This window comes from Oncorhynchus tshawytscha, linkage group LG08 (genome assembly GCF_018296145.1).
Source record: "Oncorhynchus tshawytscha isolate Ot180627B linkage group LG08, Otsh_v2.0, whole genome shotgun sequence".
NCBI classification, from domain to species: domain Eukaryota; kingdom Metazoa; phylum Chordata; class Actinopteri; order Salmoniformes; family Salmonidae; genus Oncorhynchus; species Oncorhynchus tshawytscha.
Window position 1 is genome coordinate 56,626,180 of NC_056436.1, and position 18,066 is coordinate 56,644,245.

Below are 18,066 nucleotides of genomic sequence, written 5' to 3' on the forward strand. Positions count from 1 at the left end.
AACAAAGCTTCATTGCAAATGGAAGCATTTGTATTCTAAGGATGGGCACATGGCTTATGTGTTTCCCCACTGGCAAGTGAACCTTTCTTTAGTTTTCGATGACTACTTGACTAGAATTAAACGGAACTGAACACATGGATACGATTATCTTACACAAATCTTAACATCAACATCAATATCCATTCCACCATAATTATGTGAAGGAGATGCTGTCATGTTAGAACGCTAACAGCAGTAGCTGTGTGCAGTTAGTATTCTCATAGCTCTGTTTGCCCTGTAGGCCACTCGTTATCTGGCATAGGATCATGCAGTTTTTCACCACCAACAGTAACTTGTTGCCGTAAGCAACCTGCTCAATCAACCTATCCTTCTCCCCTTCTGCACAAGTTATGTAATGTATTGTGTGTGACTCAATGTATAATATACACCGAGGGTACAAAATATTAGGAACACCTTCCTGATATTAATACCGCCTATTTCCCTCAGAACAGCTTCAATTCATCAGTGCATGAACTCTACAAGGTGTCGAAAGCGTTCCACAGGGATGCTGGCCCATGTTGACTCCAGTGCTTCCCACAGTTGTGTCAAGTTGGCTGGATGTCCTTTGGGTGGTGGACCATTCTTGATACACACTGGAAACTGTTGAGGTTGAAAACCCAGCAGCATTGCAGTTCTTGACACAAACTGGTGCACCTGTGTCATGTCTGTCCTTTGAGGCTCCAATGGGTCAGATCAGCTTGGCAATGGATGACAATAATCTGACCTCCTCTCACCCACAGAAGAGGGGAGGAGGGAGCTGCTGGGGGGGCTGACAGTTCAAGCCCTCTTGTAAATTACAGGAGAAGTGGACTCTTTTCTCCTCCAGTATGAACCAAAGAAATGTCTTTGTTAACAGCCTTTTCCCACTGAAACTCTAACATGATCAATACTGGATGAATACTGGAACAATACTGCTATCATAAGAATGTTGGGAATGGTCGTAGATGATCTATAGAAATCTAATGTCATATGGGTTTTTATTTTGTGATGTCATTAAAAAGGTTATAAAGGAAATACTGTAACTTGGAAAGTATATCCCCTTTATCTGTCAAGTTTCCATCCTTACCATTGTATATGAAATTTGTAAAATTATGAAATTATTTTTTTGTTAAGATAGGAATGTGATTTTAGGAACCATAAAAGAAGAAGAAGAATCTCCTATAAACTTTACACAGTAAGTAGCCACGCCACGTGGTCAGGGAGCGTGTCAGACTGACAGAACCATTCCCTTTTGCCCGAGTGCATAAAAGGATTGATGGAGAAATTTACATTAGACCAGAAAAACATGGAGCGTAGCTACACGTTTGAAATGGTTGGAACTTTGAACTTGAACACGAGGTGAAGAAAATAAAAACACCTCCCAGATTAGACCAGAACATCGCCAGGCTGCAGCTGCGCGTGTAAAGTGGTTCAAACTCTGACTATCAACACAAGATGGATAGAGGAGAAAACTCCCCTCTCGGAAAATCCCTAGTACGGCTGATTAGCTGTTCTGAGTCAAATATCTAGAAAAGCGAATTTAAGTGGCACCATCCTACTATTCTCAAATCACTGTATCCTACTACTCTCATCACCAATGGGAACACGGCTGGCTAGCTATCTTCCAAGGAGCATCTTCCAGCGTGAACAACAGTCGAAGACAGGAAAGGGGAGACCTCTTTCGGACAATCAGAGGCATACAAGCGTGACACTGAAAGGCCAACAACCTTCCTAAGGAGGGCTGGTTCCGACATAGATAAATGGCGAATGAAGGCATTCACACGTAACGTTAAATACATTCAGGATTTCTTACTTCAAACGGGGGGCGGTTCGTGTGCAAAGTACATGATCACTGTGAGAATAGTTTCTAAAATGCATAACGATAAGTGTCTCTCTTTTTCTCTCTCCCTCTCCATGTCGTTTATGTAACAAGCCGCCATATGTTGTGTCCTTTTGCTAGGGACCTTTTTCTCATGTATTAAGTGTGTATGTTATTATTTAGTTAGCTAGTAAATAAATAATTAAACCAATTTGTGCAGAACTTAATCATGAGTAAGGCTGGGGTATTTGCAGATCCAAGAAGGTTAGGGCTGTTCAGAATGATGATATGATAAGAGGTTATAATTAATACGTTGACTGTTTTATGGATGTAATAGGTAAAGTCCTTTAGAGTTTAATTTGGGAGATGGTAACTCTTGAAACAACCGCTCTCGTGGTGCCTCAAATTCCTAATGAGTTAATTGTTACATAATTAATTTAATTGGGAAACAATTAAACATATTTAGTTGATTCGATAAATAACAGTCATCAGATTGTTGAACGTAAAATCACAACACCTGGCACCTACTAACATACCTCGTTTCAATTAACTCACATTTTTTGACTTGCCCATTCAACCTCTGAATGGCACACTTACATGATCCATGTCTCAATTATCTCAAGGATTACAAATCCTTCTTTAACCCCTGTCTCCTCCCCTCCATCTACACTGATTGAAGAGGATTGAACACGTGACATCAATAAAGGAGCATAGCTTTCACCTGGATTCACCTGGTCAGTCTATGTCATGGAAGGAGCAGGTTTTCATAATGTTTTGTACACTGTATGTATGTCCAAACCCAATATCAAAAATAGCACATCAGCAATAAACAAAAAAGAAAGCAGTAGTGGTAGTTGTGTAGTGGTGTCAGAAGCGATGTTGTGTAAAACGATGTGCTGGATGTAAATCAGTGCCCAGTGTCAGTCCTGGTGAACTCTGGGTAACACCCAGGGGAGCTGTGGATCATCTTCAGTGCCACGGCGTAAGTCTAACTGCAGGAACGCCTGTCAACACTCCCACCAATCTGCAGCAACACTTCACACCTCTAGACTGGAGGGAAGACACACTCAGCGCTGTTACAATTAGGAGCGGCTCATAGAAGTTTACGAGAGTCTCATACACCTCTCATAAATCTCAGTAAACATTGCCTGCAACTCATCTACTATTCTCTCCGACACCATACCATGCTGCAAGTTATTACTGTGTTACTGTGTTTCTTACCCGAGGCTACGGTGATAGGTACTGGTCTCCCCTTTCACACTTGATAGATTTCCAACGCAATCAAATTCCAAGCTTGTCAGTAGGTGTTTCTATTAACATACAGAGGTTGACTGTAACTCAGGTTACATGTCTTCTCTGCAATTACTGTAATTACTGTTCATAGCACATAACTATAGCTTACAGTTTTGCTAGAGAATATGCTCGTTTTCCAACCTCTGAGTTATTACAATGCCGTTATAGATAGTTACCTGCATGTATTCAGATAACTTACACACAGGCATTAAATGGTATTATACTATAATTTGGAGGAACATTTGCAATGTAATTATTTTGTTATAGTATTTTGAAGGTACAATGGGCTGTGTAGGATTAAAGAACATTTTTTATCAGCAACCACTATGCTCAGTTAATTTGCAGTAGGCTGAAATTCAGGTATGACTGAAACCATGATACTTATTTCCCCAAGGGAGGAGAGCCGTTCCATCGCACACCAAAGACGTCCGACATTTCCTTTCAACTCCATAATCTCCTCAGCGCTAGCCCTTTTTGTTGCCACTCTGAAAGAAAAGACATCAATGTAATGATTCAGCTTTTATGTCGTGGCTATTGATTCTGTGATCTTAATAACTCTTTATCGATCCTCCGGTTTGTGATCCTATCGTCTGACCAGTACTTCCACACTTGATTTTAAAGCAATTTAACCTTGTTGCACCACTCTACTTGAGCCGCCTGTAACAGTAGAGACGATGGCTCCGAAGCAATCTATTTGACAGCCCAGGTCCCAATTGCACGAGAAGCCAAAGCTGCCAACCCAGACAATAAAATGCACAAAAAAACCCGATGTATTTCACAATGGGTACTATGTGTACTATATAGTGATGTCAAAGAGCGTCAACCATGATGGAGGATATTTATATAACGTGACAACATCTAATACTCTGGCTGTAGAGGTTTGATCAGATAATTACCAAAATATCTTTGTGTGTATAGTGAACAGTGTCTAAATGATTGAATAGAATAGAAATAGGGGTGTAAATGTTGCAAAACGATGTATTTGGATAGACATGAAGTAAGGTGTTGCACGCATCAAAAATACCCCATTGTAATCAGTTGTCTCATCAAAGTAATGTTGATGATCTGCCAGAAGTGCTTCCTGGAGTGGAGATAGATTAGACAGCAATGTAGGCAGATCACAGTCATTCTTCTGCATCACATCCGTCAATGGATATTAGATCCAAGTTGACATGTGTCCGATTGTCCCCGTGACTGAATATCAAAACCTACCATCATTTTCAGCGCACGAGACAGTTTTATTGTGAGACTACAACTATTTAAGATGGACATGATCACTATGATCCAGAACTGCAAAACCATCTGTATTTAACTTAGATATACTACATGTCAGTCCCCCTCATATCTTCAGCCATCCCTTCGTTCACTCTCTGAGCCTTAAAGGCACCCACATGATAGGTTTGGAGGCCGATGACATCACGACTTCCCGTCAAACCAACTTCTTGAATGGCCTACTCTATGAAGTTGGCAGTTGTGTCTAAAAAACACTATTTGGCTCAAAACATATATATATTTTTGACCCTTTAGTGTATGTTCTTTACTGGAGGACATCTTTAAGTCCAACTTTTTGGCTGCACTCGTGAGAATTTGGTACTCGCCGATCGAAAATGAAGAGAGAGAGAGAAAAGTCTGGACACAGTCCTTAAGTTGTGTATCTGTTTTGATCACGCTGAAAAGTATCCTTGAGGAGAATTATCTCAGTTGGTACTTTCAGCTTCCACATTTTTCTTCTCTGTTCAGAGCTTGTGGCATATCGATTTAAGATTTTGATCAAAATGTTTCTGGAACTAAGAGGTGAGTTGCCTCCTAGATTTCGTTATGCACATCTTTTTTATTTTACACATTACTACATTGTGTACATTGTGCAAAATGTATTCCTCTGCTGTGGCTATCTGATAAGGTCCCCATCAAGAGGTCAATGGGAATAAAGGGTCATTGATTTAATTCCCAATGAGGGTTTCTCTACAGCATTGAAAAATAAGCCTTATCAGTTCTTTGAGATGTGGGACCTCTTCTTAAACTACCTTGGACAAAATAAATCCAACATTTTAATTTCAGGGTTGTCTTGGCTGGTCTGGCACTATTCAGCTTCTTGAGAATGATCTCTATGTAGGCTATTAGTGCTCTTTTTGCATACTTGACCTCTGTGTAGTCTGATGCTTGTCTATGATCTGTATACTGATTAGTGGTCTTTTATTGATTTTTTTTATTGTTTTTGTTTTGTCTGTCTGTTTGTTTGTTTGTCATCTTTATTGCGTCTGTTTTTTAAAAATGTATTTTTATTAGTAAATTATGATGTTTATTCTATTGTTATTTAGCCTTGTATTCTTGTATGGTATACAGTACCAGTCAAAAGTTTGGACACACCTACTCATTCCGGGGGTTTTCTTAATTTGTGCTATTTTCTACATAGAATAATAGTGAAGAGATCAAAACTATGAAAGAACACATATGGAATCATGTAGTAACCAAAAAAGTGTTAAACAAATCAAAATATATCTTCAAAGTAGTCACCCTTTTCCTTGATGACAGCTTTGCACACTCTTGGCATTCTCTCAACCAGCTTCATGAGGTATTCACCTGGAATGCATTTCAATTAACATGTGTGCCTTGTTAAAAGTCAATTTGTGGAATTTCTTACCTTCTTAATGTGTTTGAGCTGCTTCAAGTGCAGTCTCAAAAACAATAAAGAACTATGATGAAACTGGATCTCATAAGGTCCGCCACAGGAAAGTAAGACCCATTAGAGTTAACTGCACCTCAGATTGCAGCCCAAATAAATGCTTCACAGAATTTAAGTAACAGACACATCTCAACATCAACTGTTCAGAGGAGACAGCGTGAAATCAGGCCTTCGTGGTCGAATTGCTGCAAATTAACCACTGCTAAAGAATATCAACACCATCTCTCTTGTCGTTAAGTGTGTTTTTGTCCTATATATATATATATATATATATATATCAGACAAAAACACACTTAACGAGAAGAGATATATATAGGGCAAAAACACACTTAACGACAAGAGAGACAACACAACATTATATAAAGTGGGACCTAAGACAACAACATAGCAAGGCAACAACATTGACAACACGGCATAGTAGCAACACAACATGACAATAACATGGTAGCAACACAACATGGCAGCAGTACACCATGGTACAAACATTATTGGGCACAGACAACAGCACAAAGGGCAAGAAGGTAGAGACAACAATACATCACGCAAAGCAGCCACAACTGTCAGCAAGCGTGTCCTTGATTGAGTCTTTGAATGAAAAGATTGAGATAAAACTATCCAGTTTGAGTGTTTGTTGCAGTTCGTTACCATTGCTAGCTGCAGCGAACTGAAAAGACAAGCGCCACAGGGATGTGTGTGCTTTGGGGACATTTAACAGAATGTGACTGTCTGGAACAGGTGTTGTATGTAGAGGATGAGGACTGCAGTAGATATCTCAGATCGGGGGGAATAAGGCCTAAAAGGGTTTCATAAATAAGCATCAACCTGTGGGTCTTGCGACGGGTATACAGAGATGACCAGTTTATAACAAAGTATAGAGTTCAGTGATGTGTCCTATAAGGAGCATTGGTGGCAAATCTAATGGCCGAATGGTAAAGAACATCTAGCCGCTCGAGAGCACCCTTACCTGCCGATCTATAAATTACATCTCCATAATCTAGCATGGGTAGGATGGTCATCTGACTGAGCCATCTTACCCATGCTAGATTATGGAGACAGTCAGGGAGTGTGGTGAATAGTGCGGAACCCCACTCTTCATAAGATGCCACGTTCCCTCCCTTTGTGGTTCAAGTCGTGAGTCGAGAGTCAGATAGAGCTTGTCGAGAGTCAGATAGAGCTTGCGTTCCTCCGTAAGGAGAAAACAATAATGAAGTTACCAGGAGGGACCGTGGCATCTTATAAAGAGTGGGGTTCCCCACTATTCGCCATGCTCCCTGTCTGTCTATGACACATGTTGTGTGACTGGAGCTTAGCGAGAGAATGAAGGATAGCGAGAGAATGAAGCATAGCGAGAGAATGAAGCAAGCATTTGAAAGAGAACAAAGAAACATCTACTTACCTCCTATGGGTGTAATCATTGTCTTGCTGTGATCTCCATGTGCTTGAGAATGAATACTGAATGCCTTGCTTTTTTAGATAAACAAGGGACTATAATTAGGGACATTAATTTGCTTTCGAAGAAGGCAGTGTCAACGCCACATTAAAATCACCAGAGGCTCGATATCAAGAGCATTCACTCATCTATCTAGGTGTGCAACAAAACAAGGGAGCCAGCCATGGGAATTTCACAAAAGGATGAGACTTAACGCCTCATTACTGCATGCACATGATGTTTCAATGGAGACATGTCTAGCATAATTTTCCCTGGAAATGGACCAATCAAGGTATCACTAATCACTAATCAAAGTGTCATTAGAGGAAGAAGCTCACTGTTTAATATCTTTTGCACCATTTAATATATCTTTAGAAAATACTTCTGCAGGTTCTTTACCCAGTGTTAAACACAATATAGGCGACTGGCATTTTTCATTTTGGCTGAAATGCCACACCTGCTTTAACTCAATGATTTACATATGCCAATAAACCACTGTTGGAAAAAGTAACCTATTTCCTTGCTAGCTGCAATGCCATACACAAGCTCAGGGACTATCCAAAAGCGGTGATTACCCCCGAGCACTCAGCTACTTTTCCACAGTGAGATACATCTTTGCCTCGTCACCTCCATGTGCTAGGGCTCCTGGGGATTTATTATTTGGAAGGTATTCAGCTGCTGTTTTCATAAGCAGTCTTTAGATTAACACAGCCAAAGGAGAGAAGGGTAGCATTCTCACAATGGAAATGCATGGTAATAAGCAAATGTTTCATGTGGCAGCCGTCAGAGATGCAGTAATAGCCGAGTTAATTGGCTGTCATTCAGAGTTTATTTTGACTGTTGATATCTCATAGATAGCTCTGGGAGTTGATACCTTTTGATTGGGTGCTTAGTTAGTTCCTTCTCCCAGTGAATGGACATGAATCCTATGGAGCACTTAGAGAGTCCCGCCCCATACCTGTTCCATGTTGCTGACACAGAGAGTTTAAAGAGAATCTATAAACCCATCAACTTTAGGACGCACTTGCATACCATACCCTAAATCCCACATGAAAAAAATACTATACTATGTTACAAATACATAGTATTTACTGCAGTGTTGTTGCTGAGTTTACTGTGGTATCCAGGCTGCATCACATCTGGCCGTGATTGGGAGTCCCATAGGGCGGCGCACAATTGGCCCAGCATCGTCCGGGTTTGGCCGGGGTAGGCCGTCATTGTAAATAAGAATTAGTTCTTAACTGCCTTGCCAAGTTAAATAAAGGTTAAATAAAATAAAACATTTAAAAATGCACTATTTGTTTTGCGGAGTAAATTCTGTAGTATTTACTTTAGCTAAAAAAGTGTAGTGTTTGTGTGGACATTACTGTAGTATTTACTATAGTATTCTACAGTATACTACAACATTCTATATGAAGTACTATGCATGTTAGAGGGATACTACACTGTGTAGTATAGTATTCTACAGTATTCTACAGTTTTCTATAGTAAGTACTGTAGTATTGTAAAGTAAACTGTGGTATGTTTTCATGTGGGTAGTACTCTGTTTAGATTTTTCAAATCTATGTGTGTTTGATTCACATGCTTTCAGAGCTTAGCCATATGAAACATGCACTTCAAAGCCTGTTTATTAGAGTATTTTAGCTTGCCAGTGTAGTTGCATAGCAACCATGTGAAATGTGTTGACCTGTTTACCCTCTTCGTACAAAAGGATAACACTCACTAATGCCAACTCTCCCAACTCTGTGGATAAGTATAATAAAACCACTCCGTCCCATGCAATTTACAGATATGCAGCAGGCTGTGCCTAGTTTGGACAGATTCTAATCTAAGCATGCATCACATTTGCATTTGTGTGTGGGAGGAATCCTAATTAAGACAATTTCCAACATGACATTGAGGACAAGTCAACACTAAACTATCATGTTTACCGTCTCCAAAAAAAAAAACGGTGGAGTAACCTGAATTGGGCTACATGTGTGATCCACACACACCTTTGGAAGTGCCGCTTGTCTGGTGCGCGAATCCAGCTCAGATCACAAGCACAGCTCACAGGGTCTCCAGGCGTTCATCCAAAAACATTGTAGATGCCTGTCTTTGTATGCCACGTGTACGATGGCAGCCAGACAGGCTCCACGGGTTTCAGAGTTGACAGAATATACTTGGTGAACAGATTGGTACATATTTCGTCTTGCCGTCCATTTTACTGACTAGGTGTAGTGTGTTACTGTAATTATGTTATGTTCATATTTTCATCTGGGAACACATCACTTCTACATTATTGCCCTGTATTCAAGGGGGATTTAAGGGATGCATCACACGGTAATATACAAACATAGTTCTACAATTATGCCACAGGGAATTTATTGTTTTAATTTATTTTCTAGAAATGGTATGAATTAACGATCCAATTAAATATTGACTGGATTTTATTTAATGAAAGAGAATGTTAATTTGAATATAAATTAAATTCTGCATTATTTATGAGCTTAATGTTTTGATAAACAGTCAATAAGTTGGCCCCAGCAGGTCAGTTGAGAATCAGTGCTCAAATAACTGCGATTAAGAGGAACACGTATTGATAAAATGTGCATTTCTCATTAAATGTATGACTCAGGCTTGGGGGTCAGCATGTTCTCTGCCACTAATACAACCCACATTTTGCCCAATTGACAGTTATGGGTTCATTTAAATAAAGAATGAAATAATACGATCATTAAAATATGCACTTATTCTTCAAAGAAGGAAAATGAAAGTGTTTATCAACAGCCTAAAGACAGAAGGATGCTTTCTCTGAGCAATTGTAGGGCGACAATTATCTTATTTACATTTACATTTACTCAAGTATGACAATTGGGTACTTTTTCCCCCACTGGTTATAAAGGTGTTCTTCACGACTACCCTTTTACATTAAGAACTAACACAGAGTGAGGTGAATAGAAGAGGAATATTGAGCTCCAGAAAGGTCATTATTCAAATCATCTTCTGAATCGTTTCCCAGCAGAGAAAGCCAGCAGCACAGAGCTCTATTGGAATATGCTGATATTTTTTAACCATGTTTCTAATCTTTTTCTCCTTCTCTCTCTCAAATGTTGAATAGCTCATTCTATTCTGTGGCGTTCCTTTACCTTTTGTTAAATGACACATTTAGACAAAATCAAATCCTATTCCGTATTTTTTACATTCAGGGGAAAGCCTCCGCATAATCAAATCAAATCAAATTGTATTTGTCACATGCGCTGAATACAACAGGTGTAAGCCTTACCGTGAAATGCTTACTTACAAGCCCTTAACCAACAATGCAGTTCAATAAATAGTTCAATGTAAATAGTCCTGGTGGCCATTGGATTAAATTGTTCAGCAGTTTTATGGCTTGGGGTAGAAGCTGTTAAGGAGCTTTTTGGTCCTAGACTTACCGCTTGCCGTGCAGTAGCAGAGAGAACAGTCTATGACTTGGGTGACTGGAGTCTTTGACATTTCTTTGGGGCCTTTCTCTGACACCGCCTAGTACATAGGTCTTGGATGTCAGGAAGCTTGGCCCCAGTGGGCCGTACATACTACCGTCTGTAGCGCCTTATGGTCAGATCTCAAGCAGTTGCCATACCAGGCGGTGATGCAACTGGTCAGGCTGCTCTCGATGGTGCAGCCGTATAACGTTAAGAATTTGGGGACCCATGCCAAATATTTTCAAACTCCTGAGGGTGAAAAGGTGTTGTCATGCCCTCTTCACAACTGTCTTGGTGTGTTTGGACCATGATAGTTTGTTGGGGATGTGGACACCAAGGAATTTGAAACTCTCGACCCGCTCCACTTCAACACCGTCAATGTTAATGGGGGCCTGTTCAGCCCTCCTCTTCCTACAGTCCGCGATCAGAGTTACAATGGCAAAATCATGACAAAGTTCTTAAAAACATACAGTATTAAGTAGTAGTAAAATCAAAGCAGTAAAATAAGGATTTAAGTAGAGCTCCAAGTCTCAAAGACAAGACTTTAATCTCACAATGTCGAGTGAATGAGAGAGTTCGGCTTTGGTGCCATTCATATTTAAGGATGCTCTCTACTGAAGTCTGTAGTGCATCTGGTAGCTTCAATTAGTCGTTGACGTTGCAACACCTCTTTCCATAGCCAAACCGTGTCACGAGAAACACTCCCCTTTTGCTATGTGCGTATTTGTTGATCTTTAGTCATCATATATTTTAAACAAAACACACTACTCCTTCAGTGATTCTAGAGGTTCCATTACCTTGAAACACATAGTCTTTACTGGAAGGGCTGAGGCTTTGCCAATGCTGTCCACTGAATTGCATCATATGCAAGCATATTGGATTAATTGTTAGATTTCCTCTGTATACGTTCTTGCAGTGAGAAATAAGGCGGTCTGCATAATGATACGCTGTGGGATCTAAGCCCTGAACAGAGATGCTAATGCTTTAATTTAACGATTCCCCTCCTGCAGCTGAGGCATATTTCCAAGATTGAATGAATGCATACGTGTGGATATCACTGATTAATATCTGAGAGAGGAAAAGAAGCAAATGTCTTAAGGCAAACTATATATTCTGTGAAGATCGACGCTGGAGACAGGTAGCAGGTACACGGAGAACATTTAATAAATGGAGGACAAGAAACAGCACAGGAACTGCATCTGGACAGGGGACAAAATAACAACATCAATGCTGACACAGGAAACAAACTGAAGAGCATACAGATATAGAGTGGGTAATCAACAAAGTAATGGAGTCCAGGTGAGTCCAATATTGCGCAGCTGCGCATAATGATGGTGACAGGTGTGCGTAATGATGGGTAGCGCGGGAGCAGGCGTGACATATTCACTGCTCAGTTAGAGCTGAAGTAGGACTTTTAGATAACTAGTAAAACACATAGCCTTTGGTTCTCGGAGTTAGACTGTGGAATTTGCAATGCGTCAAGATGATTTGTCGTGAGCTAATTATGTGGAGTGTGGGAGAATGATTTCTTTGGTGTTTCTTACAAGGCAGTTTTAAGAGTGAGATATTGATTTAAGTACAAATATGTCAAAGTCCTCTCCTAAAAGATTTTGAGGGCATCTAGATTTAGATATCTTCACTTCATTGAAATATTTCTATGTGACCAACCTATTTCTATAATATGAGTCATGTCTTTAAAATGGACTTTATCATTCAACAACACCGGGCTGACCTTTTCGTTCACTGGGCTGAGGATAAGTGGAAAGACTAACCTGTCTTGCAATCTCATTTTGATTGAGTGGCATAATTCATGCTTTCATCACCTGATAGACATAATTCCCAATGTTTCGAGAAAGGTTACTGCAATAGACAAATGAGCTGTGGAAAATGAAAATTGCGCAGTGATTTTCAGTAGATGAGGAATAAAATCTACTCTGTATTCTTGAGCTATAGTTAGTTCATCACCTGTGTCCTTTCAAACAGACACAGTCCTAAACCCACACATGACAACACCACACTGAGACTAGAACACATTCTCCAATTATCGGCGGTAGAATTCAATTGATCTGAAATAAGGCTTTATAATTGCATCTTTGATGTGGGGTGTTTGGATTCTGTGGCTGAGGATTACTCCGACTCTAGCAGACACCCACGTGGGGAAGCCTCGCTCTCTCAGCTGTGGGAAAAACTTCCACCACATCAAAAGGCTCCCTATCTACTTAGTCCACATACTGTACACCACGAGAGACCAAGATATAATTATTACTTGCATATTATTGCATATTATTACTAATATTGGTGCAAAAAGCCTCAGTGCTATAGGCAAGTTGAAATGGCTGTGCATTATAAATATCCAGCTTGCCTGAAGTTTGATACTGATCCCTAGTGGAGTTTCTGCAGTTTCTGTGGTTGTTAACATGAAGTATTAATTCATAACGGTCCTTATGCAGTATCACAAAGTGCTTATACTGTATGTACAGATGTAGGTTCTTAATTTGATCACCCTGTTGCAGGAGAACTTTCCAGCAATCCAGGACATTTTTAACTTGGATGTATTTGAGATTTTCAAGGCTTCTGAAGTTTGTAATTTACATTTAGAAATTTCAGACTTGATTTTCCCTAATGAAAAATGTATTAACCTCTACAATGTCAATTAATTATAATCCATATAATAATTAACATTTCCTGTTGCTGCATGATTATTTTTCCACTGTAGCAAACTGACTCAAATTAAGATCCTACATTTGTAGTATACTGGAAAGTATTGACACCCCTTGACTTTATCCACATTTTGTTGTATTACAGCCTGAATGTAACATTTATTAAATTAAGATTTTGTGTCACTGGCCTACATACACTGAAGAAAAATATAAACGCGACATGAAACAATTTCAAAGATGATATAAGGTTGATAGAAGTTGATATAAGGAAATCAGTCAATTGAAATAAATTCATAAGGTCCTAATCTATGGATTTCACATGTATTTTTTATTTTATTTCACCTTTATTTAACCAGGTAGGCTAGTTGAGAACAAGTTCTCATTTGCAACTGCGACCTGGCCAAGATAAAGCAAAGCAGTTTGACATGTACAACAACACAGAGTTACACATGGAATAAACAAATATACAATCAATAATACAGTAGAAAAATCTATATACAGCATGTGCAAATGAGGTAGCATAAGAGAGGTAAGGCAATAAATAGGCCATGGTGGCGAAGTAATTACAATATAGCAATTCAACACTGGAGTGGTAGGGTGTGCAGAAGATGAATGTGCAAGTAGAGATACTTGGGTACAAAGGAGCAAGATAAATAAAGTATGGGGATGAGGTAGATTGGATGGGCTATTTACAGATGAACTATGTACAGGTGCAGCGAACTGTGAGCTGCTCTGACAGCTGGTGCTTAAAGCTAGTGAGGGAGGTAAGAGTCTCCAGCTTCAGAGATTTTTGCAGTTTGTTCCAGTCATTGGCAGCAGAGAACTGGAAGGAGAGGCTGCCAAAGGAAGAATTGGCTTTGGGGGTGACCAGAGAGATATACCTGCTGGAGCGCGTGCTACGGGTGGGTGTTGCTATGGTGACCAGTGAGTGAGCTGAGATAAGGCGGGGCTTTACCTAGCAGAGACTTGTAGATGACCTGGAGCCAGTGGATTTGGCGACGAGTATGAAGTGATGACCAGCCAACGAGAGCATACAGGTCACAGTGGTGGGTAGTATATGGGGCTTTGGTGACATGAATGGGAATACAGATATGCATCTGTTAGTCACAGATGCCTTAACTTCTTGGATATAGGGGGCGCTCTTTTAATTTGTGGATAAAAAAACGTGCCCGTTTTAAGCGCAATATTTTGTCACGAAAAGATGCTCGACTATGCATATAATTGGCAGCTTTGGAAAGAAAACACTCTAAGGTTTCCAAAACTGCAAAGATATTATCTGTGAGTGTCACAGAACTCATGCTACAGGCGAAACCAAGATGAAACTTCAACCAGGAAATGGGCAGAATTTTTGAAGCTCTGTTTTCCATTGTCTCCTTATATGGCTGTGAATGCGCCGGGAATGAGCCTGCCCTTTCTATCGTTTCTCCAAGGTGTCTGCAGCATTGTGACGTATTTGTAGGCATATCATTGGAAGATTGGCCATAAGAGACTACATTTACCAGGGGTCCGACCCGGTGTCCTTTGTCTAAATTGGTGCGTAATCTACAAGCTGCACGCAGTCATCCAGTGATTGAGAGGAGAGAGGAGGCTTTCAACGAATGATATATCATGAAGAGATATGTGAAAAACACCTTGAGGATTGATTCTAAACAACGTTTACCATGTTTCAGTCGATATTATGGAGTTAATTTGGAAAAAAGTTTGGCGTTTTGAAGACTGAATTTTTGTTTTTTTTTGGTAGCCAAACGTGACGCACCAAACGGAGCAATTTCTCCTAAACAAATAATCTTTCAAATAACTGACAAATGCTTATTTTGAAGTTCTTCAAAGGTAATGATTTTATTTGAATGATTTTTGGTTTTTGAAAATGTTGTCTGCTGAGAATGACAGTGTTGTTAACAAATGCTTATTTTGCAATGGTTGAAGCATATTTTGAAAATCTGAGATGACAGTGTTGTTAACAAAAGGCTAATTTGATCTAGCATATTAATTTCATTTCATTTTCGATTTTCATGAATAGTTAACGTTGTGTTATGCTAATGAGCTGCGGGGATAATTACACTCCTGGATACAGGTTTTTTTCTTAGCTAAACGTGACGCACCAAACGGAGCGATTTCTCCTAAACAAATCATCTTTCAGGAAAAACTGAGCATTTGCTATCTAACTGAGAGTCTCCTCATTGAAAACATCTGAAGTTCTTCAAAGGTAATGATTTTTATTTGAATGATTTTCTGTTTTTTGTGAAAATGTTGCCTGCTAATGCTAATGCTAAATGCTACGCTAGCTGCGCTAGCTGTTACACAAATGCTTGTTTTGCTATGGCTGAGAAGCATATTTTGAAAATCTGAGATGACAGTGTTGTTAACAAAAGGCTAAGCTTGAGAGCTAGCATATTAATTTAATTTCATTTGCGATTTTCATGAATAGTTAACGTTGCGTTATGGTAATGAGCTTGAGGCTGTATTCACGATCCCGGATCCGGGATGGCTCGACGCAAGAAGTTAAAATTAGAAGGTAGGAGTGTATATCAGAAAACATGAGCACCATTTGCATCATGCAGCGCAATACATCTCCTTCGCATCGAGTTGATCAGGCTGTTGATTGTGGACTTCTCTTCAATGGCTTTTTTCGAAGTTACACGCTGTCGTACACGTCGATCCAGAGCACTCCTAACATGCTCAATGGCTGACATATTTGGTGAGTATGTAGGCCATGGAAGAACTGGGACATTTTCAGTTTCCAGTAATTGTGTACAGAAATTTTGAGACATGGTGCCGTGCATTATCGTGCTGGAACAGGAAGTGATGGCGCTGGATGAATGGCAAGACAATGGGCTTCAGGATCTCGTCACGGTATTTCTGTACATTCAAAATGCCATCTATAAAATGCAATTGTGTTCGTTGTCTTTAGCTTAGACCTGACCATACCAGAACCCCACCGCCACCATGGGGCACTCTGTTTACAACGTTGACATCAGCAAACCGCTTGTCCGCGAAAAGCCATATGACGGTACAGTTGAAACCTGGATTAATCCGTGAATAGCACACTTGTCCAATGTGCCAGTGGCCATCGAAGGTAAGCATTTGGCCACTTAAGTCGGTTACGATGCCAAACTGCAGTCAGGTCAAGACCCTGGTGAGGATGACGAGCATGGTGATGAGCTTCCCTGAGACAGCTTCTGACAGTTTGTGCAGAAATTCTTTGGTTGTGCAATCCCACAGTTTCATTAGCTGTCCGGGTGACTGGTGTCAGACAATCCCGCAGTTGAAGAAGCCAGATGTGGAGGTCCTGGGCTGGCATGGTTACTTACACATGGTCTGTGGTTGGGAGCCCGGTTGGACGTACTGCCAAGTTCTCTAAAACGAAGTAGAAGGCAGATTATGGCAGAGAAATTAGCAATATATTCTCTGGCAACAGCTCTGGTGGACAGTCCTGCAGTCAGCATACTAATTGTACACTCCCTCAACATTTTAGAGATCTGTGGCATTGTGTTGTGTGACAAAACTGCACATTTTAGAGTGGTCTTTTATTGTCCCCAGCACAAGGTGCACATGTGTAATGATCATGCCGTTTAATCAGCTTCTTGATAGGCCACACGTGACAGGTGGATGGATTATCTTGGTTGGAGAAATGCTCACTAACAGGGATGTAAACACATTTGTGCACATTTTAGAGAAAATAAGCTTTTTGTGCATTTGGAACATTTCTGGGACCTTTTATTTCGGCTCATGGAACAAGGGAGCAACACTTTGCATTTATATTTTTCCTCAGTGTACAACACCCCATAATGTCAAAGTGGAATTCTGTTTTTAAACATTTTTACAAATTAATTAAAAATGAAAAGCTAAAATGTCAGGACTATTCAAGTATTCAACCCCTTTGTTATAGTAAGCCTACATCAGGAGGAAACATTTGCTTAATAAGTCACATAATACCTTTCTCTGTGTGCAATAATAGTGTTTAACATGATTGTTGTAGGACAACCTCTTATCTGTACCCCACACATACAATTACATGTAAGGTCCCTCAGTCAAGCAGTGAATTTCAAACACAGATTCAACCACAAAGACCAGGGAGGTTTTCCAATGCCTTGCGATGAAGAGTATCTATTGATAGATGGGTAATTAATACAAAAAGCAGACAGTGAATATCCCTTTGAGCATGGTGAAGTTACTAAATACACTTTGGACGGTGTATCAACACACAGAGTTACTACAAAGATACAGGTGTCAGTTGTCAGAGGGGAAGGACATTTCTCAGGATTTCACCTTGAGGTCAATGGTGACTTTAAAACACTTACAGTTTGTGATAGGAGAAAACTGAGGATGGATCAACAACATTGTAGTTACTCCACAATAGTAACCTAATTGACAGCAAAAAGGAAGCCTGAACAGAATAAAAATATTCCAAAACATGCCTGTTTGCAATAAGGCACTAAAGTAATACTGCAAAAAAAATGAGGCAAAGCAATTTTGTCCTGAATACAAAGTGTTATGTTTGGGGCAAATCCAATACAACACATTACCGAGTACCACTCTCGATATTTTCAAGCTTAGGGGTTTGCTGCATCATGTTATGGGTATGAAATAAACAGAATGGAGCTAAGCACGGGCAAAATCCTAGACGACATTGAATGTTCAGTTCTGACTTAAATCTACTTGAATATCTATGGCAAGACTTGAAAATGGCTGTCTAGCAATGATCAACAATCAACTTG